The sequence below is a fragment of the Protopterus annectens genome, chromosome 4.part0, assembly GCF_019279795.1.
Source record: "Protopterus annectens isolate FY-2018-M chromosome 4.part0, PAN1.0, whole genome shotgun sequence".
Classification (NCBI taxonomy): domain Eukaryota; kingdom Metazoa; phylum Chordata; order Ceratodontiformes; family Protopteridae; genus Protopterus; species Protopterus annectens.
Genome location: NC_056733.1, coordinates 1,451,091,540 through 1,451,111,889, shown reverse-complemented (window position 1 = coordinate 1,451,111,889; position 20,350 = coordinate 1,451,091,540). Strand labels below are relative to the sequence as shown.

The 20,350-nt window shown below is 39.8% G+C and overlaps 1 protein-coding gene across 1 annotated transcript in view; it reads right to left on the bottom strand.

Moving 5' to 3' along the window:
* HK3 (hexokinase 3) overlaps positions 1 to 17,031 on the bottom strand; it is a 411,658-nt gene extending 394,627 nt beyond the window's left edge. The window contains exon 1 of the mRNA XM_044069296.1: positions 16,894 to 17,031. The gene's annotated coding sequence lies outside the window, so the exon portion shown is untranslated. The remainder of the gene's footprint in view (positions 1 to 16,893) is intronic.
* Positions 17,032 to 20,350: the final 3,319 nt, after the last annotated feature.

The window sequence follows — 20,350 nt, the reverse complement described above, 5'->3', positions numbered from 1 at the left end:
GTCAACCCAAGACTGGATCAGACAGTCAAGAGTAGAAGGGAAATACTTGCACCACACCACCAGTCTCACATAAACCCATTAAAGCAGCACTGGAAAAAAACACACATAAATACATGAAAACATACTCGGAGGCTCTAAATAAAAATCTGCAAAACCAACAGAGACCTCCAAAGCAAACATCCAAGCATCCTCCATCCCTCAACACAAACCATGAAACACATACTTCACAAAACCAGTGAGCCATGCAATCACAGCCCTTAAGGCAAAATAACATACCCGGCATACTAGTAATAGGTGACTCTATAGTCAGGCACACTGATGTCCCACTCACTAGGCCGAATAAGGAGAAGGTTACTGTTAGCTGCCTATCGGGCGCCAGGATCCGCCACATAACACAAGCACTCGGGTCACTACAGAACAAGTACAAATATGACTCTGTCATTGTCCATATTGGTGTGAATGACCTGAGTCGTACCTCTCTGGACTACATGAAAAGAGACATGGAAGAGCTCTCTGATCACGTAGCCCAGGCCGGTATGACCCTGACCCTGAGTAGCATCCTGCCCTCACCAAAAATGATACCATGGTATAAAGAAAAAATTCTCAATTTCAACAATTGGCTAAGTTTCTGGTGTCATTCAAAGGGGATCCAGTGTCTCTCCACCTGAGATGAAATGCTCGACAAGCCATGCTGATTAACTAGAGACTGCTTGCACCTGTCACCCTTAGGCTTTCAAATACTGGCCAAGGCTCTTGCCTCCCCCATAGTGCCTTTTTTAGGCAAGGCTCAAAAGACAACCCTACCACCGTAAATAGCACAAGTAACAAAAAACTGAGGGTAGTGCTACTCAATGCCAGAAGTCTGAACCTCAAAATGCACACACTCCAGGTACTCCTCAGTATGGAGAAAATCAATATATGTGCAGTAACAGAAACCTGGTTTAAGGCTCCAGACAGCACCTCAGCACTACCAGGCTACAACTCATACCATACATTTCGGCCGCAGAACCCAAACCAAAATACAAAAGGCGGGGGCGTATCCATATTCATCAAGGAAACCCCCACCTCCAGGTTAGTGGCACAGCACGATGCTTCAGAGATCATCCACATGCAACTAATAATGGGCAAAACTGCATTTCAAATTATAGCTTGCTACAGATCACCCACCATGTCCCAGGACCCCCATTCCACGTTCCTGGAAACATTGGGAAAAATAAAGGTCCTACCAAACACCTTAATATTGGGTGATTTCAATTATCCAAACATTAACTGGAAGAATTACTCAAGTACTAACTCCCTTGCCCAACATTTTCTAGAATTTATAAACTCAAACTCCCTGGTTCAACTGGTCAACACTCCCACCAGAGGTGACAACATATTGGACCTGGTCATCACCAACATGGGTGACCAGTGTTCCACACCAGGGGTCAACCCCTTGCTGGTTAGATCTGACCATAAACAAATCACTTTGGATATCCACATTCTGCCCCCACCCCCAGACAAGAAAACCACCATGAAAATCTTTTCAAAAGCAAACTTCACGTTACTTAAGACCGAGGTGGAAAGTTTCAAAGCCCCCATGCTGAAGGATAACGCTGTCCAAGCTGCAAAATTCTTTACTAATGCATTCTACAGGTACCTACAAGAATGCATGGATCATGCCTTCCCAAGCAAAACCAAGACTCACTCCTCCAAGAAAAGGAAACCAGTCTGGTGGACTCCTGCCATAAACAAGCTATACAATAGAAGGAGGAAACTAGTGCAGAAAAGAGCAAAATCCCAAGAAGGAAAGACATCATTGATCAGTATCAGCAAGAAACTACGATCCCTCATAAAATCATCCAAGGCGAGCTTTGAAAGAAAAATTGCCAAGGACTCCAAAGATAACCACAAGGCATTCTTTAGCTATGTCAAGAATCTAAGTGGCAATGCTCAGATCTGCTCGGAGTTAGTGCAGAATGGCACAAAATACACTGAACAGACCAATATCGCCAACATCCTGGCAGACAGGTTCAGTGCAAACTTCACCCCCCCCCCTCTCACCAGCAAGAGGGCCCCTAACCATACCAGAAGTATGTAGAGTCCCTGAAATCACAGACACTCAGGTTAAAACAGCCCTCTCCAAAGCCAAAAACACAGCATCAATGGGACCGGACGGTGTCCCAGGCTGAGTCCTACACAAGCTCAAATATGAACTAACCCCTCACCTAAACACACTGTTCAAACTCAGCCTCTCCACAGGCTATGTACCCATAGAGTGGCGCACAGCAGTGGTTATTCCACTCCACAAAGGTGGAGCCACAACAGACCCTGGGAACTATCGCCCTATAAGCCTGACTAGCTTGCAAGGCTATGGAGCGCATCATCATGGAACTCATTAACAAAGACATTGGGAACCTCCAAACTCTGGACCCTACCCAGTTCGGCTTTGTTAAGGGCAGATCATGCCTCCTAAACCTGGTGGGCTTCTTTGTGACAGTTACCAAGGCTATAGATGGGGGAAAGGTGGTACACACAACCTACCTAGACCTCGCAAAGGCCTTCGACACCATTCCCCATTCTGGTATTATAGACAAGCTCACCAGCCTGAACATAAACCCCTATGTCACAAGATGGGTTGCCAACTGGCTCACGGACAGAACCCACATGGAGAGAGTTGCGGGAGCTAGGTCTGACTCTAAATTGGTTACAAGTGGAGTTCCCCAGGGCTCAGGCCTAGGACCCAGCCTGTTCGGCATATACTTCTCAGAGGTACAGGCAAGCACAGGAGGACTATGGCTGACAAAGTTCACAGACAACTGCAAACTAGGGGCTATAATGGACTCTCTGGCTGACACAGACATCCTCCAAAAGGGTCTCACTGAGATGGATGCCTGGTGTCAAAATCATGGCCTCAAGCTAAATGCCAAAATGTGTATAGTCATCCCCTTTGGAAAAAACAATGTACCCACAAACTACCACATAGGTGGTAGTCCCCTAAATATGGAAGACGTAATAAGGGATCTGGGGACTCAAATAGATAGTAATCTCACCTTTGATAATCACATTGCCAAAGTGGTTAGAAAATCCTTCTACGTGGCCCACCTAATCACAAAAGGGTTCGCATCCAGATCAAAAGAGGTCATTGTACCCCTTTACTCATCACTCATCAGACCCATCAAAGAGTACAATGCCTCATTTGGGATGTACCTTACAAGACACCTGCAACAGCTGGAAAGACCACAGAAGTACCTCACCAAGAGGATCACTGGCCTTAAACAGATGCCCTATGCAGCTCGACTGAAGAAATTACAGCTGTACTCAGTTGCATACCACCTACTCAGAGGTGATCTCTGCCTGACATACAAGGCCATGTCCAACCCAGAATTGATGGACATGCTCCACCTAAAGAAAACCTTATCCCCGCGAGCCACATGCTCTAGGGATCTAAACCTCATCACAATAATAAATAGGATGTGCTGTAGGGATAAATTCCTGTCCCAGAGACTTCCCATGCTTTGGAACAAGATCACAATCTACATTAGGCAGAGCTCCTCACTAACACTCTTCAAAAGAAATCTTGACGAGTGGATGGGAAACAGAACGTTTACCTCAGGGATCACTTCAGTGGTTCTGTGGACAGAGGCACAGGAAACTAATCTAAGAGGGTGGCGAAAGCCAACACATTCTGGCTAGGCTTATAAATGCCTTCAAGCAGATAGCCTACTACCTACCTATGAACCTATGAACACCCATTTTGTACTCCCAAGAGTGCTGATGATTCTTTTCACAAGTAATGTAATATCCTGAATTCTGCTCATAGCTGATACCTTCCCTAGCAATTTGCTTGACGTATTGTATGAGAGAAAGAAAATCCCACCAGCCGCCTCATTTCAAGACATAACATTGCACATTAGTTCTTGCACATCCCATCATGTATCCCTGTACTCCCCTAGCACATTGAATAGATTTCTGCTCGAAATGCCATAAATGTGTGTTTAGTGATGTATGTGGAGAACAGAGGGACATAAGAGAAGGGTTGAATGGGGTATTCATAGTATGAATGAACTTCTCTGGAGAAAGGCAGGTGATGCAGCTTGAGTGTGACTGACCCTTACAGGTGACTGTAGTAAAACAGAGATGCCAATGAGTGGTCAAAAATGCACATACATACCAATGTGGCAAAACTATTGCACCATGGCTTCCAATAACTGTGGTGGGACACTAGTCATAATTCAGCCAACATGCCACCTACAGAACCAATTATGTTATCCGCCGATGATTTGGTGGAAAGAGGATTTTTTTATTCTTTTGTTAATCAGATAAACTAACTCATTAGGTAAAGTGCCTCTTTCCATGAAGGACACAGTAGCACTGGCTTGGCTAATCAGTTTGGTCACAGAGAGATACTTTTAAATTTGAAGAAATCAAGTTTGCGAATACAGGGTGAAGCCTGCCAGCAATTTGCAGCATTAACTTTCCAACCTATACTTCCAGACCACAAATTGATGTGCAGTGTAGCACTGGGGCCCTTCATTCACATGCATCTGTACTGCGTGATCAGCATTACATAACTGTCTCACAGCCTTCAGGAAACTCATCTTTTGAAAGGTTAAGTGAATGAAGTACACACAACGTTCCTTTTCCCTGGCTCAGAATTCACTACTTGGAGTCTGCCATGAATTCCAGGGTGGACATAAACAATGTGACCTCTCTCAGGATTACAAACTGTGACTCAAGTCTCATATTTGTCATTAGCTATCTTGGAATACTAGCCATTACTCATGCACCTAAAACCTGACAGTTTCACCCCATTATATATTAATTACTCCTATAATTCATCCAACAATCTGAATATTATTTTCCAGTAAGCAGTGGAGTCAGTAGCATCCTATCACACCTTCTATGTCCCTTTTTTCTACATCTTGCCCCTGTAACTGTTCATAGTCATATCTACGTTTTTGACAGTTAGCTTCTCTAACCCTAGAGCCTATTTTCAGGGGAGGTCCAAGGTGTTTTATACAATCATAATGAGTTTTATAGGAAACCAATGAAATTCTCCTTCTTTGTATGTGGAAGGTGTCAGTAGGTGATCTGTGCAGAAAGGTACTGACAACATACACAGAAAGAGAGGACTCAATGAATATTAGACAGGGGTATAACCTGCTGACTCTACAGAAACTCAAAGTATTATTTTGTTTATGCCAGGCTCCCAAATTCCATTTTGGTTAAAATGGTAGGTGATGAAGTGCTAGGTAAAAATATGTGGTGAAAAACATTGTGTGTTTGTTGGTGATGAAGATTTTTCCTCTGTCCAAGATCCTGAGGTCTTAAATATGCCTGTACAGGCTGGCCTGCAGCATTAATAAGATCATGAGGAAAGAGACCACTGCGAGGTATCTCTCTGGGCCTCCACTGAAAATTGGCTTTGTTTCAAGTCGGACTTTCCTGGTAAACAAATGTTAAATAAAAAAATAAATTAATTAAATAAATAATGACATACACTTGAGTTTCAGACTTCATATCCTTCAGAAAATGCATTTTAACACACACCATGTTATTCTATCTACTTTCTAAGTTTGTGAGAGCACTGTTTAAAATCTGTCCCTATTTTTGGGCCTTTGTCCCCCCATAATGTAAGAGGCTTTGTCTAGATTTCTTGAGCTAAGAGGTTGAGAGGTATAATTAAGATACAATCTGATTTTGGAATGGGTGAAGGAGTTAAGTACTGATGTTTTCTATTACAAATGAATGGGAAATATGTAAAATATGATGGGTTAGTAATGCATTCTGGAGCTTAGGCCTGAAAGATTGTTCTGTAATCTTTTTTATGTGTGGAGCATCTGTAGCACTACATGTGATTTATGCATTTAATGAAATAAAAAAAAAAACTTGTTTGAAATTACTTTGCCTTACTATAAGGAATTATGAACAGGAGATTTTAACCACAGTACTGGTTTAGTACAAAGACATGCATCTGGAGCTTTTCTCTCTGGGCCTCCACTGAAAATTGGCTTTGCTTCAAGTTGGACTTTCCTGGTAAACAAATGTTAAATAAAAAAATAAATTAATTAAATAAATAATGACATACACTTGAGTTTCAGATTTCATATCCTTTAGAAAATGCATTTTAACACAAACCATGTTATTCTATCTACTTTCTAAGTTTGTGAGAGCACTGTTTAAAATCTGTCCCTATCTTTGGACCTTTGTCCCCCCATAATGTAAGAGGCTTGGTCAAGATTTCGTGAGCTAAGGGGTTAGAGGTATGATTAAGATACAATCTGATTTTGGAATGGGTGAACGAGTTAAGTACTTATGTTTTCTATTACAAATGAATGGGAAATATTTCAGATATGATGGGGTAGTAATGCATTCTGGAGCTTAGGCCTGAGATTGTTCTGTAATCTTTTTATGTGTGGAGCATCTGTAACACTACATGTGATTTATGCATTTAATGAAATAAAAAAAAAACTTGTCTGAAATTACTTTGCCTTGCTATAAGGAATTATGAACAGGAGATTTTAACCACAGTACTGGTATATGTCAGACAGGAGTCCCCGTGGACTATGATGTTTGCAGATGACATTGTGATCTGTAGTGAGAGTAGGGAACAGATGGAGGAGACCCTGGAGAGATGGAGATATGCTCTAGAGAGAAGAGGAATTAAGGTCAGCAGGAATAAGACAGAATATATGTGTGTGAATGAGAGGGAGGATAGAGGAATGGTGAGGATGCAAGGAGTAGAGGTGGCAAAGGTGGATGAGTTTAAATACTTGGGGTCAATAGTTCAGAGTAACGGTGAGTGTGGAAGAGAGGTGAAGAAGAGAGTATAGGCAGGATGGAGTGGGTGGAGAAGAGTGTCAGGAGTGATTTGTGACAGACGAGTACCTGTAAGAGTGAAAGGGAAGGTCTATAAGAGGGTAATGAGACCAGCTATGTTATATGGGTTGGAGACAGTGGCACTGACAAAAAGGCAGGAGTTTGAGCTGGATGTGGCAGAATTAAAGATGTTAAGATTTGCACTGGGTGTGACGAGGGTGGACAGGATTAGGAATAAGTATATTAGAGGGTCAGCCCAGGTTGGAAGGTTTGGAGACAAAGCCAGAGAGGCACGATTATGTTGGTTTGGACATGTGCTGAGGAGGGATGCTGAGTATATTGGGAAAAAGATGCTAAGGATGAAGCTACCAGGTAACAGGAAAAGAGGAAGGCCTAAGATAAGGTTTATGGATGTGGTGAGAGAGGACATGCAGGTGGTTAGTGTGACAAAGCAAGATGCAGAGGACAGGAAGAAATGGAAACAGGTGATCTGCTGTGGCGACCCCTAACGGGAACAACTGAAAGAAGATGATGATGATGACTGGTATATGGTGTTGAGGAATCACTGTATGAAGACATAACATTAAAGAAGGAAATAAATTAGGAGACTATTTAATTTGAAAAATGCATTGATAGAAACTTATGCAAAGACACACTCAGTTGGTAAATAAGTCTGTATTGGTAGTGAATGGTGGACAGTGTTTTCTAAATTAATCTGTACTGGTGGTCAGTGAGTCATCCTAGTGTTTATGGAAATAACTTTATATCGGTGATAAATGGTAGTATCCTAATGTTTTGGTAAATGAGTCTGCATTGGTGGTGAATGATAACATCATAGTGTTTTGGTAAACGAGACCAAATTGGGGGTGAATGGTGACATCCTAGTATTGAGGTAAATGAGTCTGCACTAGTAGTGAATGGCAGTGTCTATAATGTGGTAATGACAGTCTTGTAATGTTTTAGTAAATGAGCCTGTATTGGTGGTGAGAGACAGTGTCCTAATGTATTGCTAAATGGGTCTGTATTGGTGGTAAATTGTGGTGTTCTAGCATTTTTAGCGAATCTGTATTAATATGAATGGCAGTGACCTAGTGTTCTGATAAACAATATATTGATAAATAAACATACAAATGGCTGGTGGACTGGTTGAACTCAATAACTGGTTAATAATAATAACTTCTGTTTTAACTATGTATGATTTCTTGGAGCTTTTCTCCCAGGGTCTCTACTGAAAATGGACATGTATCCAGCTAGACTAGCCTGGTCAACAAATGTAAAATAAAATAAAATAAATAAATAAATAAACTAATAATGTAGAGCATCTTTGATATACTGTACCTAATAATACTTGAAAGTCCAACTGTTTGGTCGGTGCTAAACTATATTTCATTCAGTTTTTGCAATCCATCTTTTATTTTATTTTTTTTCTATTTTCTTTCTTTTGTATTGCACCCTAGATTTTATCAAGGCATGTCACAAGGGTCTGCCCAAAGCATGAATGGATGATTTAGATAATCATACGCTGGTCCCAGGTTAGTCTATTAAATTAAGAAATGTTTATACAACAAGACATAGACATAAAAAAATATCAGTATGTTTATTCCACTCTGAAGAAAGGGAAGTGACCAATGGAGAAGTGAAGGTTTCAGTTCTGGAACCAGTTCTTTCCAGTGTTTGTATAAGTTTCACCACTGGGAGCATTTAAGAAAAATCACATCTGACAGTAGATGACACAAAAGTTGCAATTGGCTGAGTATAGAAGGTGGGGTAGATAAGTCTAGGTGGGACACAGTGGTAGACAAAATTACAATTGGATGAAACATTCAATCCTGTAGAAGAAGTGCAAAATGCGGTCACACCGGTGGCATTGAGGGATAAAGTCCTGACTACAGCCAACTCAGGCTTGATTTGCAGCTTGACAACTGATGCAGAATCAGGGAATGAATGGGCATGCCGTTCATAGATGGAAGGGCACTCACCGATACAGTCTGTAATGGGAGGTATGGCCCAAAGAGGGGAGTTGCCTTGGACACAATCAATGAGCATGGCAGAGTGGAGAAAGGGAAAAGAAAGTGGATAGGGCATAAACAAAAATAAAAATCGCAGACAGACGTACAGATAACCAGAACAACAGGATGCCCTCAGGATCCTCAACAGGCCCTAAAAATACCAGAGTAAATCCAGGAGGGTAGGAAAATAGCTGTTAGACCTAGCATATGTTTGAGGCACTCATGGCTGAGCTGGTAAAGATGAGACCAGAGGGAACCCCCCAAAAAAAGAAGTGAAATACAATAAAACTGGGTGATATCTATCTGAAAGAATTCCCCACCTCTAAAGCAAACCCCTACTTTCTGTAAAGCTAAACATGACCTTCATTATCTTCAAATCTAACTTTGACAAATGGATGGAAAACAGCAAACAGACCTTAGGCTTAACCCCAATCCCTTATGGATAGGGGAAGTAACTAGTTGGCTGTTGTTGTTGTGTCTTTCAACTTTTCCCGGTTAGGAGTCGCCACAGCGGAACTCCAGTCCGCTAATGATTGGCAGTAGATTTTTACGTGCCGGGTTGCCAGCCCTGACACACAACCTTCAACGAAGGTACGCCCATTCACGTATGTCTCCACGCAGAAGTCGCTCTAGCTGAGAATCGGCCCGGACAATACTGTGAGGCGATAATGCTACCGCAGCAGCACCACCGCAGTATGTACCAGTGGGAATGCAGTGGACAGGTTTCAAAAGGCTTAACTTATCTAGAGCTACGCAGCAACCTCCGTATCTGTAACTCTAATAAAATTATAAAGAAAGGCAGCACTGTGACAAGCAATCTACTAACAACCATAACAAAAATTAAAAGGGGCTTTGGCATAATAATATCATATGATCAAAATATGGGCAGCCAAGTTTTAGAAGGCATTAAGGAATCCTAGGACAGGTATAAAGTGCATTCTGACATGCATGTTATCAATAGAAAAAATCCTCAATGCAGACAGATCATGAGAATGCTTCTACAGTACTGTGTTCATTTCTGGTGACCCACTTCTGCAAAACCATTAGAAGAATAGAGGTTGAACAAAGAAGGATACAGGGCCTACATAGACGTCAAAGAGATAATAAACAAATTTAATGAGCACATCCTAGAAGAAAGGATAGGAAAAGGACACATTCTAAGATTAAGCACCTCAGTATAATTACTGAAGTCCAGAAGTCCACATTTTACTCAACAGAAGCTGCACAAGAACAAGGCAGCACCATGTGAAAAAGGAGGTTGGTTCACAGCTGATGCGAGTATGTATTTTTTCCATAGAGAGATTTATAAATCTAACAAATGACTTCCTATGCTGAGGAACTGAAAACGTTGGTGAAATTAACAAATGCATACAACTGACAAAATAGTTCTACTAATATGGCAAGAAATAGGATATTGGTTGATTGGTAATCACAGTATATCCACAGTAAGGAGTTATAAGCAGAACAGACTGGCCAAAAGTTCACTGCTAATAATTCTGTGTTTCTGTGTTTAATGGGTAACTATGCAATGTAAGTGTTTCAAGCATCATAAAATACTTGTTTCCTTTAAAATGCAAGCCTTCACTTTATATTATAATCATGATTGCTGCTTAGTTCTTAGTAAAAACCTTTCACTTTGTAACTGCTGCTTAGCTCTTAATAAAGCAGTTACACTTTTTTAACTTCAGTTTCGGCTAGGTTTAATTGTTTTCAGTGATTCATTTCATGTGTTTGATTTTCAAAGAGAGCCTGTTGATTGCTTTGTTTTTGATGTCTTGATTTTCATTTGGTATACCATATTTCATATGTACATTGATGTGAATCTTGAAGTATGTGCTTACACTGTACTGCAGTTTACAGCATTGTTTTATTTATTTTTATGCTGACTAATATAGTGAATTTTATTTGTTTGCTTCTTTTTAGTGAGAACTTAAACATAGGTCTATTTATCTAATTTATACAGAATGCATGTAAGATAGCCAAGCAATCTGTATTACGGTCATTATAAAATAACACAAACCAAAAAACCGTGTCAATGCATGTGCTCAACCAGGCCAACTTTTTAATGTTCAAAAATACCCTGAAGCCAAAGGTTCTGATGAAGTTGGTGAACAAGTTTCTTTCCACGAGAGCGCTAAACAAATACTTTTATTAAACTTGCTTGTTCTTAGAATACCTTTGGCTTCAGGGTATTTTTGAATATTGAAAAGATGACCTGGTTAAGCACATGCATTGACCCCGAATTTTAGTTTGTGTTAGTTAGCAGTATTAGTAGGGTTTTTCTCTTCCCTTAAAGGTTGGTCAGTAGGTTACAATTAATTTGAAGCTCATTGCTTTGCCCCATTAATCCAAACTGCCATCTAACACCCAGCTTTTCCATTTGAGCCTACGGCTATCTGAACTTTTTGTTTGGTATGAATACTTTTGCAACACGTAACTAACATTCAGCTAGGCAGTACCATGGCACAGAGGAACAAAGCCCTGACTATGGTTCAGACAACCCAGGTCCGATGAGCAGCTTGAGTGCCTGAGATGCTAGTGGGAAAGGATGTATTGCTGAGGGTGGGTAGGGTGTACTCCTGACATCATCCCCTTGCAGAAGTGAAGGCAGTTTGCTGCTGAGTGTCCATTGCACATCTCACCCTCAGGAAAGTTGCTTGGCATGCACAAGAGGCAATCATGAAAAATATACTTCACAGCAGTAGTGTGATGCTGGGCCCAGTTGTAATACAGAGCACATCCAGGTGAGTTAGTAGAGGTAAGTAAGCCTAGTGATTGAGGAGGGGCACTGTGAGCAGCTATGTGGGAGGAAAACAGTGAAGCAAAAAAACATATCTAGCACTAAGTTGATTAAATGATTTGTATTCCTTTTATAAAGCAATATTCATGGGAGAACATTGAGAGGGACTAGAGAATTCATACTGGATAAATAAATAGATAGATGAATGAATGAATGAATGAATGAATGAATGAATGAATGAATGAATGGTTAAAAAGAAAATGAATAATGTATGTCTCCAGTATTTGTTGAAGAGAGACAGAGTTGTTGGATAGTCCAGTATGAAAGTTATTAAAAATACCAGATACACCATAAGGCACAATGAAAGACATACTATTTTAATACTGAATATGGGCTTAGTGAGGAGAAAAACTAAGTTACATCAGATATGCCAAATAGACTTCTTTGACAATACGGAAACTGTGGATGTGGCCAGCCCACGTTAAATTATGACAGACCATTTCTAGGAAACAAGAGGGAAGTTGCGAAATAATGTCCTTCAAATACACACAGTTGATACACACACACAATTCAAATCTCTTTCAGGATTTATAGCTATGTTCAGGGACTTAGGAGAAGAGATGTGACTGCTAAATTAAGAACAGACAATATCACTTGATGTATTATCTGAAGTGTATGCGTGTGTGTGCCTTCTGTGGAAGGTTGGGTGCCGGGCTGGCAGCTCGACACTGTAAAGCTCCACTGCCAATCATGAGCGGACAGTGATCCACTGCGGCAACCCCTAAAAGCCAAAAGAAGAAGAAGTATTATCTGAACTCATTCAACACCCCGAGTTTTAATAGCAATGATATTCAAGCACATTGACTGGTGAAACAAAATGATTGTGTAGATTTTTTCTACATATGTGTATGTCATAAGAGTATTTACTATACTTTATGACAGTTTGTTGAGTGAGAGAAAATGGTTATTTAGAGTTATTCTACAGTAAACTCAATTAATTGTAGTTCATATTCTATTTTTTGTCTTTTATTTATTTTATTTTCCTACCCAGATTTTAACAATGCATTTGAAATAGGTCTGCACAAAAGATAAATAGAAAGACCAGATAACTTTACCATTGCTCTCTGGGTGTGTACCAAATTAAAATTGTCTGGAAAACAGGTCACAGAAGGTAATAATGTACTGATTCCAGTGAAACAAGGGAAATGATAAGGATTGTACTAAAGGTTTCATTTCTGCAAATAGTCCTCCTTGATGTCAGTGTACGTGACAATGCAGAAAGCCTAAGGGAAACCTGTACTGATACAAAGTTAACATGGAAGGTTGGGTAGCTAGGATGAGATAGGATTTCACAAGGTTGAACAATGTAGGTTTGATTCTTTGAAGTGCAGAATAACACACTTGAGTAATAAAAGCACAAGGAATGACTATGCAGTAGAAGGAAAGCTTCTAACAACAGTAACAAAAACATTCTATTCCAGTGTTGCAGAGAATAAATCCTTTACTGCTTCCTAAATGATGAAGATTCGAGTAACAGCAGAGGTGCTGGTGGGACCATACTGGGGGGGGGGGGGCACAAGGGGAGTAAGTAGCTGGCAATGGCTCACACATCCTAGGGAGGCTGCATAGGCTTATTGCAATAACAATATTAATGGCTGGGGAAGCTATGCTCTACAAGCAGTATGCCACTTTGTCTGGAGTCTGCTCATGACCGGAAGCAGGCAGCTACCTCCAGAAGCAACAGCTGCAGAGCTGGCAATACTGCATCAGCATCCTCCATCTCCACAATAACCAGGATGTGGGTCAAATTATGTCTGAGGGAGGCTAAGATGGGTCTAGATGACTGGTGAATGTGGAGAGGAGCTACTGACAGCTGATGGTCAGCTGGGAGGAGGATATAACAAAAATGAAAAAGGACTCAGTATATAATCAAAAGGCACTTTGTCAATGTAAAAAGATATTAAGTAAAAGGTGAGCATTTCTGGAATGCCTTGCTCGATGGGCTTTGCACTCCATGCTGGCAGTTGGTGAAAATGCATCAGCTGTATTGTGTTCAGTTCTGGGGATCCACTTCTGTAAAAATATTAACAGAATATGAGATCTTTCAAAAAAGGATAAAGGACCTACATGAGAGGGCACATGAAGAGATCCTAAAGGAACCTAATGTGAATACCCTAGAAGAAAAGACAGGGAAGTAAGAGACAATAAAATTACGTAAATCTAAGAAATTACTGAAATCCTGAAGTGCAGAGTTGTACAGGAAACATCATACAACAGAAAAGGGATACCACTTGAGAAAATGATGATATGAAAATGCATTTTTTTTTTCAAAGAGAGAGTAAAATAAGGTCTATACCCATACATAGGTCTGACTTTATGGGGTACATTGGTAAATCCAGGAGGTGCAAGGATAAATCTAAGGACCAAAATCAAACAACTATACTTAAAGCATAGCAGATGACAGGTATGTGGAGGAAAACTGCTCTCTCCTAATTTAGTATGCCTGGCATAAGTTTGTTCAATATCTTTATCTCCAGCACAGTATTCTGCCATAGTGTTACATCCATTTCATTTTTTACAAGCTCCTCCTCACAGTCTGTCAACAAGAAATCATCTAATGTAAAGGATTCATGAAAGCTGTTTAAAAAGCAGTGGACCCTCTAAGAGGACCTTCCTTTATGACTGTAATACCAGGAGAAAAGACAGCCACCTATCTTGTAAGGTAGAACAGTGAGGTGAAGACCTCATAATCGTTCAGACAGACGGATAGGAACAGGACAATAAAGTTAACAGTCACCATTATTCCTCTGTCAAGAGTGATTACTCCATATATTATAGATAAAATAATTATATGACCATCCCTGTGTTATCAGATCAGTCTTTAAAATTACCTTGTATCAAGAAGGCCACATTCTCAACCAGAGACTGTAACCATAACACTAAATTATGATCTTGCATTTCTTAAAATGATGTTGCTACCTGACAAGGGCAGGTACTAAGAAAAATAGTGTTTATATTCCACATTGTAGTTTCCAATCAAGTAACATTATACTACCATTATACTTTTCCAAGGATAAATTCTGTCTAATTGAAATCAGCGGATATTTTGATTAGATTGTTACTGATTTTTTTTTTTATTCCTTACAGAAAATAGTTACAATACTTCTGATCAAAAAAATATAGAACTGCCTATAAAGATAAGCATATCTAATTTAATGTACCTGCATGGGAAGAAAAAAAAACTTGGATTGTTCCAGTCAGCAAATACCTCTCCTTTATACAGCAGAAATAAGAAACCATAAAAACACAAAGAACCTTTATTTCTCAATGAGTAAAACATTTAATTTCTTTATTACCTGATGATGTGGCACTACTTTTTACATCCATTAGCCATCTGTTGTTTTAAGGAACAGTTGTAAATGTACCAGTCATACTTTAAATAAATCACAGGTTGCTGTGTTGTGAAACCCTAGATTCAAACCATAGCCTTCAATTCAAAGACACACACACACACACACACACACACACACACACACACACACACACACGGACAAATAAAAGTCTGAACATGTGAATTGTATTCAAGCAGCCTAATTTTATGTTTCAACACTGAATATACAACAGTAAGGTAAGTTGTTTTCAGTTCTATGTTTAAAGCACTTCCATACTTTTTGGAACCCATTTTGAAGTATTATTTCAAATGCAATACCCTTTCCTGTTGGCACATTTTATCTGCCTAGTTCCTTTGTGTGGCGTGCCACTTCCACAAATTTGTTCCCCGAAGGCATACATTATTACTGCTCTGACCATGTCATACTCAAACAGAGAAACCTGGTGTCAGAAAGCAGGAACATAAATGCATTACTACAATCAATACCTCTCAACTGTCCCTGATTTTGACACAGATTTTAGTTCTGTCCCTTTTAATTCCTCTTAACACTGTTGCCTTTTGGACAAAAGGTGGCGAATTATGCTTAATAAATCTTCTTCTTTTGGCTTTTTCCCGGTTAGGGGTCGCCACAGTGGATCACCTGTCCACTCATGATTGGCAGTGGAGTTTTACGGTGCCGAGGTGCCAGCCCGGCGCCCAACCTTCCACAGAAGGCACACGCACGCACACACTCACACCTAGGGCCAATTTGGAGTGTCCAATCCACCTACAGCATGTCTTTGGGATGTGGGAGGAAACCGGAGCACCCGGAGGAAACCCACGCGACCACAGGGAGGACATGCAGACTCCGCACAGAAGGAACCCCAGCCGAGAATCGAACCGGAGAACCTCTTGCAATAATGACAATAATTAAGAGCTAAATACTTATTTTACTTCAAGAAATGTATATTAATTCACATTCTATAATTCTGTTAATGTCTCAAGTTAATAGAACTAATATTTTAAAAGTGTCCCTGACTGTCCCCGATTTTTTCTGGATCTGTCCCTGATTCTGTTGAGATTTGTCCCTGATTGGTTGAGAGCTATGTGTTTTCTTCCCTTGCAAGCTCATCCAGTGTCTCTCATGAGGGACCATGAAATTCTTGAATGATTTATTATACTTGATATCATATAATAAGTTCAGACAGAACAGAGATGTAGATATTTTGTTTATGAAGAGTACTTAGCTCATTTTAAAATCTCACCAAACCAAAGTTAACAGCATATCCCTTTTCACTGACCTGAGACAATTGCTCATTCGGTAACCTGCACACGGGTACAGTTACCTAATTTTAGACTATCAAATCTGTTCCTGAACATTTTTCTGTGACACTGCTCTTTGTTAAAATCCAAGGCATTTTTAATATATAAACCATGCCTGTGTCAAGTTATCTTTACACAAGAGTATATTTTCTATTTACATAAACTGCCTATAGACTTAGAAGAACATTAATACAAAATGCAATGCCTGACCTAAAGTCACTGCTTTCTGATGCTTTCAAACATTGGTTAGCCTGATAACTAGTGATATGCACATCTGTCAGTCTGCGCAGTGCACTGCAGGAGCTGTCTCTAGTTTAGTTTCAGTTTCATTCTGAGTTAAAAACAGCCTTCCAGAAAGAACTAACTTAAGAGGTTGTCTATCATGTTCTAAGCACTTCAGAAATTACTTTTCAGAAGAATAGTCTTACAGAACTGTACACTTCAAGTTAGACCCAAAACAATTTATAGCAAACAAATGAAATGAAAACTTCAAAGATTTTAAATGCAAAGAAAATAACTTGCTAAGAGAATTCCTGTCTTGGCAAATTCTCAGATAAATGCATTTTTTTTTATTTTATTTCCTTTTAAGGAGGATGTGTTTTCTCAGAATTAATAAATAATTACAGTATGATAAAATATTGCGTCAGTACCTTAAGTTCAGGCTTGCTGTGATATAATGCAACAGATTCCCACTCTGGAGGGACAGTGATGTCCTGATGTTTGACTGTGCAGTTTGTAGTAGTCTGACTTCCTGGGTAGTAATATAGGTCTCAGTATAGGTATCCACCCCCTCTCTCTCTCTCTCTCTCTCTCTCTCTCTCTCTCTCTCTCTCTCTCTCTTCCTATCTCGCTCTGTGTGTGTGTGTGTGTGTGTGTGTGTGTGTGTGTGTGTGTGTGTGTGTGTGTGTGTGTGTGTCTCACTCTCTGTTTCTCTCTAGCTCTCCTCCCAAAATGGGAAGTGATCTCAACTAAACTAGCATTTATCGTTTACTGTGTCTCATATTCCAAGAAATCACGTCCCAAAATCAAAGATCCTCTTAATTTTAATTTGTCTACAGTTGTACAGGGTGAGAGTATAACTACTAACAGGCATTCTGTACTCATAGAACTATTTAAATATTTCCTTTTCTTTATCAAGATGTAAAGCAGATTTATTTTTTTTTAAGCCAGAGATACATAGTTATCAGTGGTTTGCGTATAATGGAAACTGTTCTTCTGAAAGTTCATTTCAGAGGTGGTCAGAACTCTGTATCGTATATATTCTACTTCAGATCTGAAACCTGTGGGGAATGTAGCCAACATTTTGCCCCACAGGCACAGACTGTAATGTGCTATGAATCTCTGATGGAAGTATGAGAAGTAATTTTAGTATAACACCATAGGATACAGCAGATTATTTTTGTTGTCAACTGCCTGAGCAAATCCTGTTTATTTATTTATTTATTTATTTATTAATCCTTTTGTTAACTGGGTTTGTCCCACTAGGCCAGAGATGGTATTTATACTTCTAGGGTAAGCTTGGCCAGGGCATCACAGAACTTCTCCCTTCTCTTTCAACATTGCCATGTGATCTTTTGCATTCACCTAAGCTACCACCAACTCAGGTAGATGGGATCGCATTTTACAATCTCATTCAAAGGACGAGGATGGCACTAGGTGATTGTCACATGGATACAAAAGCAAGTGGAAACAAAACCTGGAATCTTTATTTAGGATATCCTCATCCCATTTTCTTTATCCTTTGTCCTCAAAGACCTATTACCATCTGCCTGTCAACTTTTTCATCTGATGGGTATTCTTTGCAGTGTTACCATTTACGGGTACAAACCCACTAACTATCAGTTTTACATACCTATATAAAAAAAAAAAAAAAACATGAGTTGCACAGTACTGCTCCTGTGTGCTAGCTGATGATGTTAATATTCTCTTCTCTCCTGTCCTTTCTCCTCTCCTCTACTGTAAATACGACCTGCCAGCGTGCACAGTTTGTAAATTACTCAATATAAGGAAACTAATGATACCCCTCTAAAAGGTATATTTTTAGGGGATCATAAGTGCCACCACCACGTGATTAGGTGACTGTCAGAAATCCCTCACACTCCTGTACAGCAGGTATTAATGCCCATACCCGGTTAGAAATAGGTCTTATTGTATCTGGAAAAAGTACCTTGCATGCAGCATCCAGACACTAAGTGGGGAGAGGAGGGAGGGGATTTCTGACGAACAGGAAGTTAGACCATCTCTTAGACTCCAAAAAGAATGCAAAGGTTTCTCCATGGAACCCTATGATGAACTCTACTGAACAACTTGAGATCTTTGCAAGAAAATTACTCAGGCACTCTATAAGATTACCCCTGCAATAATCCCCATGATTTATCACATTTCTTGTACTTCAGCAGATCCAATGTCCCTGGTACGCCACCTTTGATAATGCCAGCTGGTGCAAGACCTATAGCTGTCACAATGTTCTATATCCCCAGAAGTAAATACATGTTGATTCAAGACTTTTGAGGGTAAATAATGAAAGTACTTTAAGCTATGCAAAAAGCAAATAAATCCCCAAACAAACGACATGCCCCAATCTTCTGCTTTAGTGAACATATATATGATATACTGGGGAAGATGATCCTCTTGTTTTCTTATGTGAAACAACATATCCTGGTTGCCTTTTCCCAGCAAAGAAGCTATTCTGAAATATGTGAAACTCAATATGCGGAACTCACTGATGAGCTCCCACTGTCACTAAATGATACAGCTCAAATTAAGAGGAAAAGAATTTCTAAAAGCTTTGCCTTTACTGACATGCCCTCATTTTCCATGCTTGAGATACATTCATTTTTGTTATTGGATAGATGTTGCCAAGTACCTGCTAAGCACAGTCTGTTCTGTCTGGACATTACCTTAACTCTGGTGTTTTTGACAACTGTACTATCCACAGAACACTGACAGGCAAAAAGTAATGTAAAGGAAGAATATGGAAGATTATGCACTGTATTGTTATATATAATCATTCTAGAAACTGTATTATTGTAGAGCAGTGTCTGTAATGTTTATGCAACCAAGTAGTATGGAGCAATGCAACAAATAATTATGCACGATATTGGCATGGAGCAATGCCACTAGGAACTGTGCATGCTACTGCTGTGGAACAATGTCACTACTGATTATGCAAGGTACTGATATAGAACACTATCAGTATGTATGGCAATGGTATGGAACAATGCCATAGGTCACTGTGCATGGTAGTGGTTTGGAGCAATGCCACAATTCATCCTATTGGTTTGGAATATCATCAGTGTGCATAGTGTGGAGGAATGCCACTTGTAACAATACAGGGTACTGATGTGGAACAGTGCCACTACCGATATTTTTATGGTAGTAGTGTGGAACAGTGCTACTAGTGATTATGCACGATACTGGTATGGAACACAGTCATTAAGCATGGTAAAGGTGTGGACTAATGCCACTAGTAATTACTTTTGTTACTGGTGTGGAACAATGCCGGTAGTGGTTATGAATGGTACTGGTGTAGAGCATTGTCAGTATGAGTGATAATTGTGTGGAAAAATGCCACTAGTACATTGTTCTGATATGGAATAATGCCACTATTGAGTACACGTGGTACTTGGAATATTGTTAATATGCTAATATGCATGGTTAGGGTTTGGAACAATACCAGTAATGATTATGGAAGGTATTAGCTTAGAACAATGCCATAACTGATTATGCATGATACTAGTGTGGAACATTGTCACTATGCACAATAACAATGTGGAACAATGCCCTAGTGACTATACAGGATACATGTGTGGAACAATAGTTACTAGTGATATACATGGCACTAGTGTGGAACAGTGCCACTAGTGATATGCATAATACTGGTCTGAAACACTATTAGAATAAATGGTAATGATGTGTAGCAATGCCACTAGTGATTACACATGGCACTGGTGTGAAACAATGTCATTAGTGATTTTGAATGGTACTGGTGTGGAACATTGTCAGTATTAATGGTAACTGCAGAAAAACGTCACTAGTGCTTATACAGTGTTCTGATATGGAATAATGCCACTATTGATTACACATGGTACTTCTGTGAAACAATGC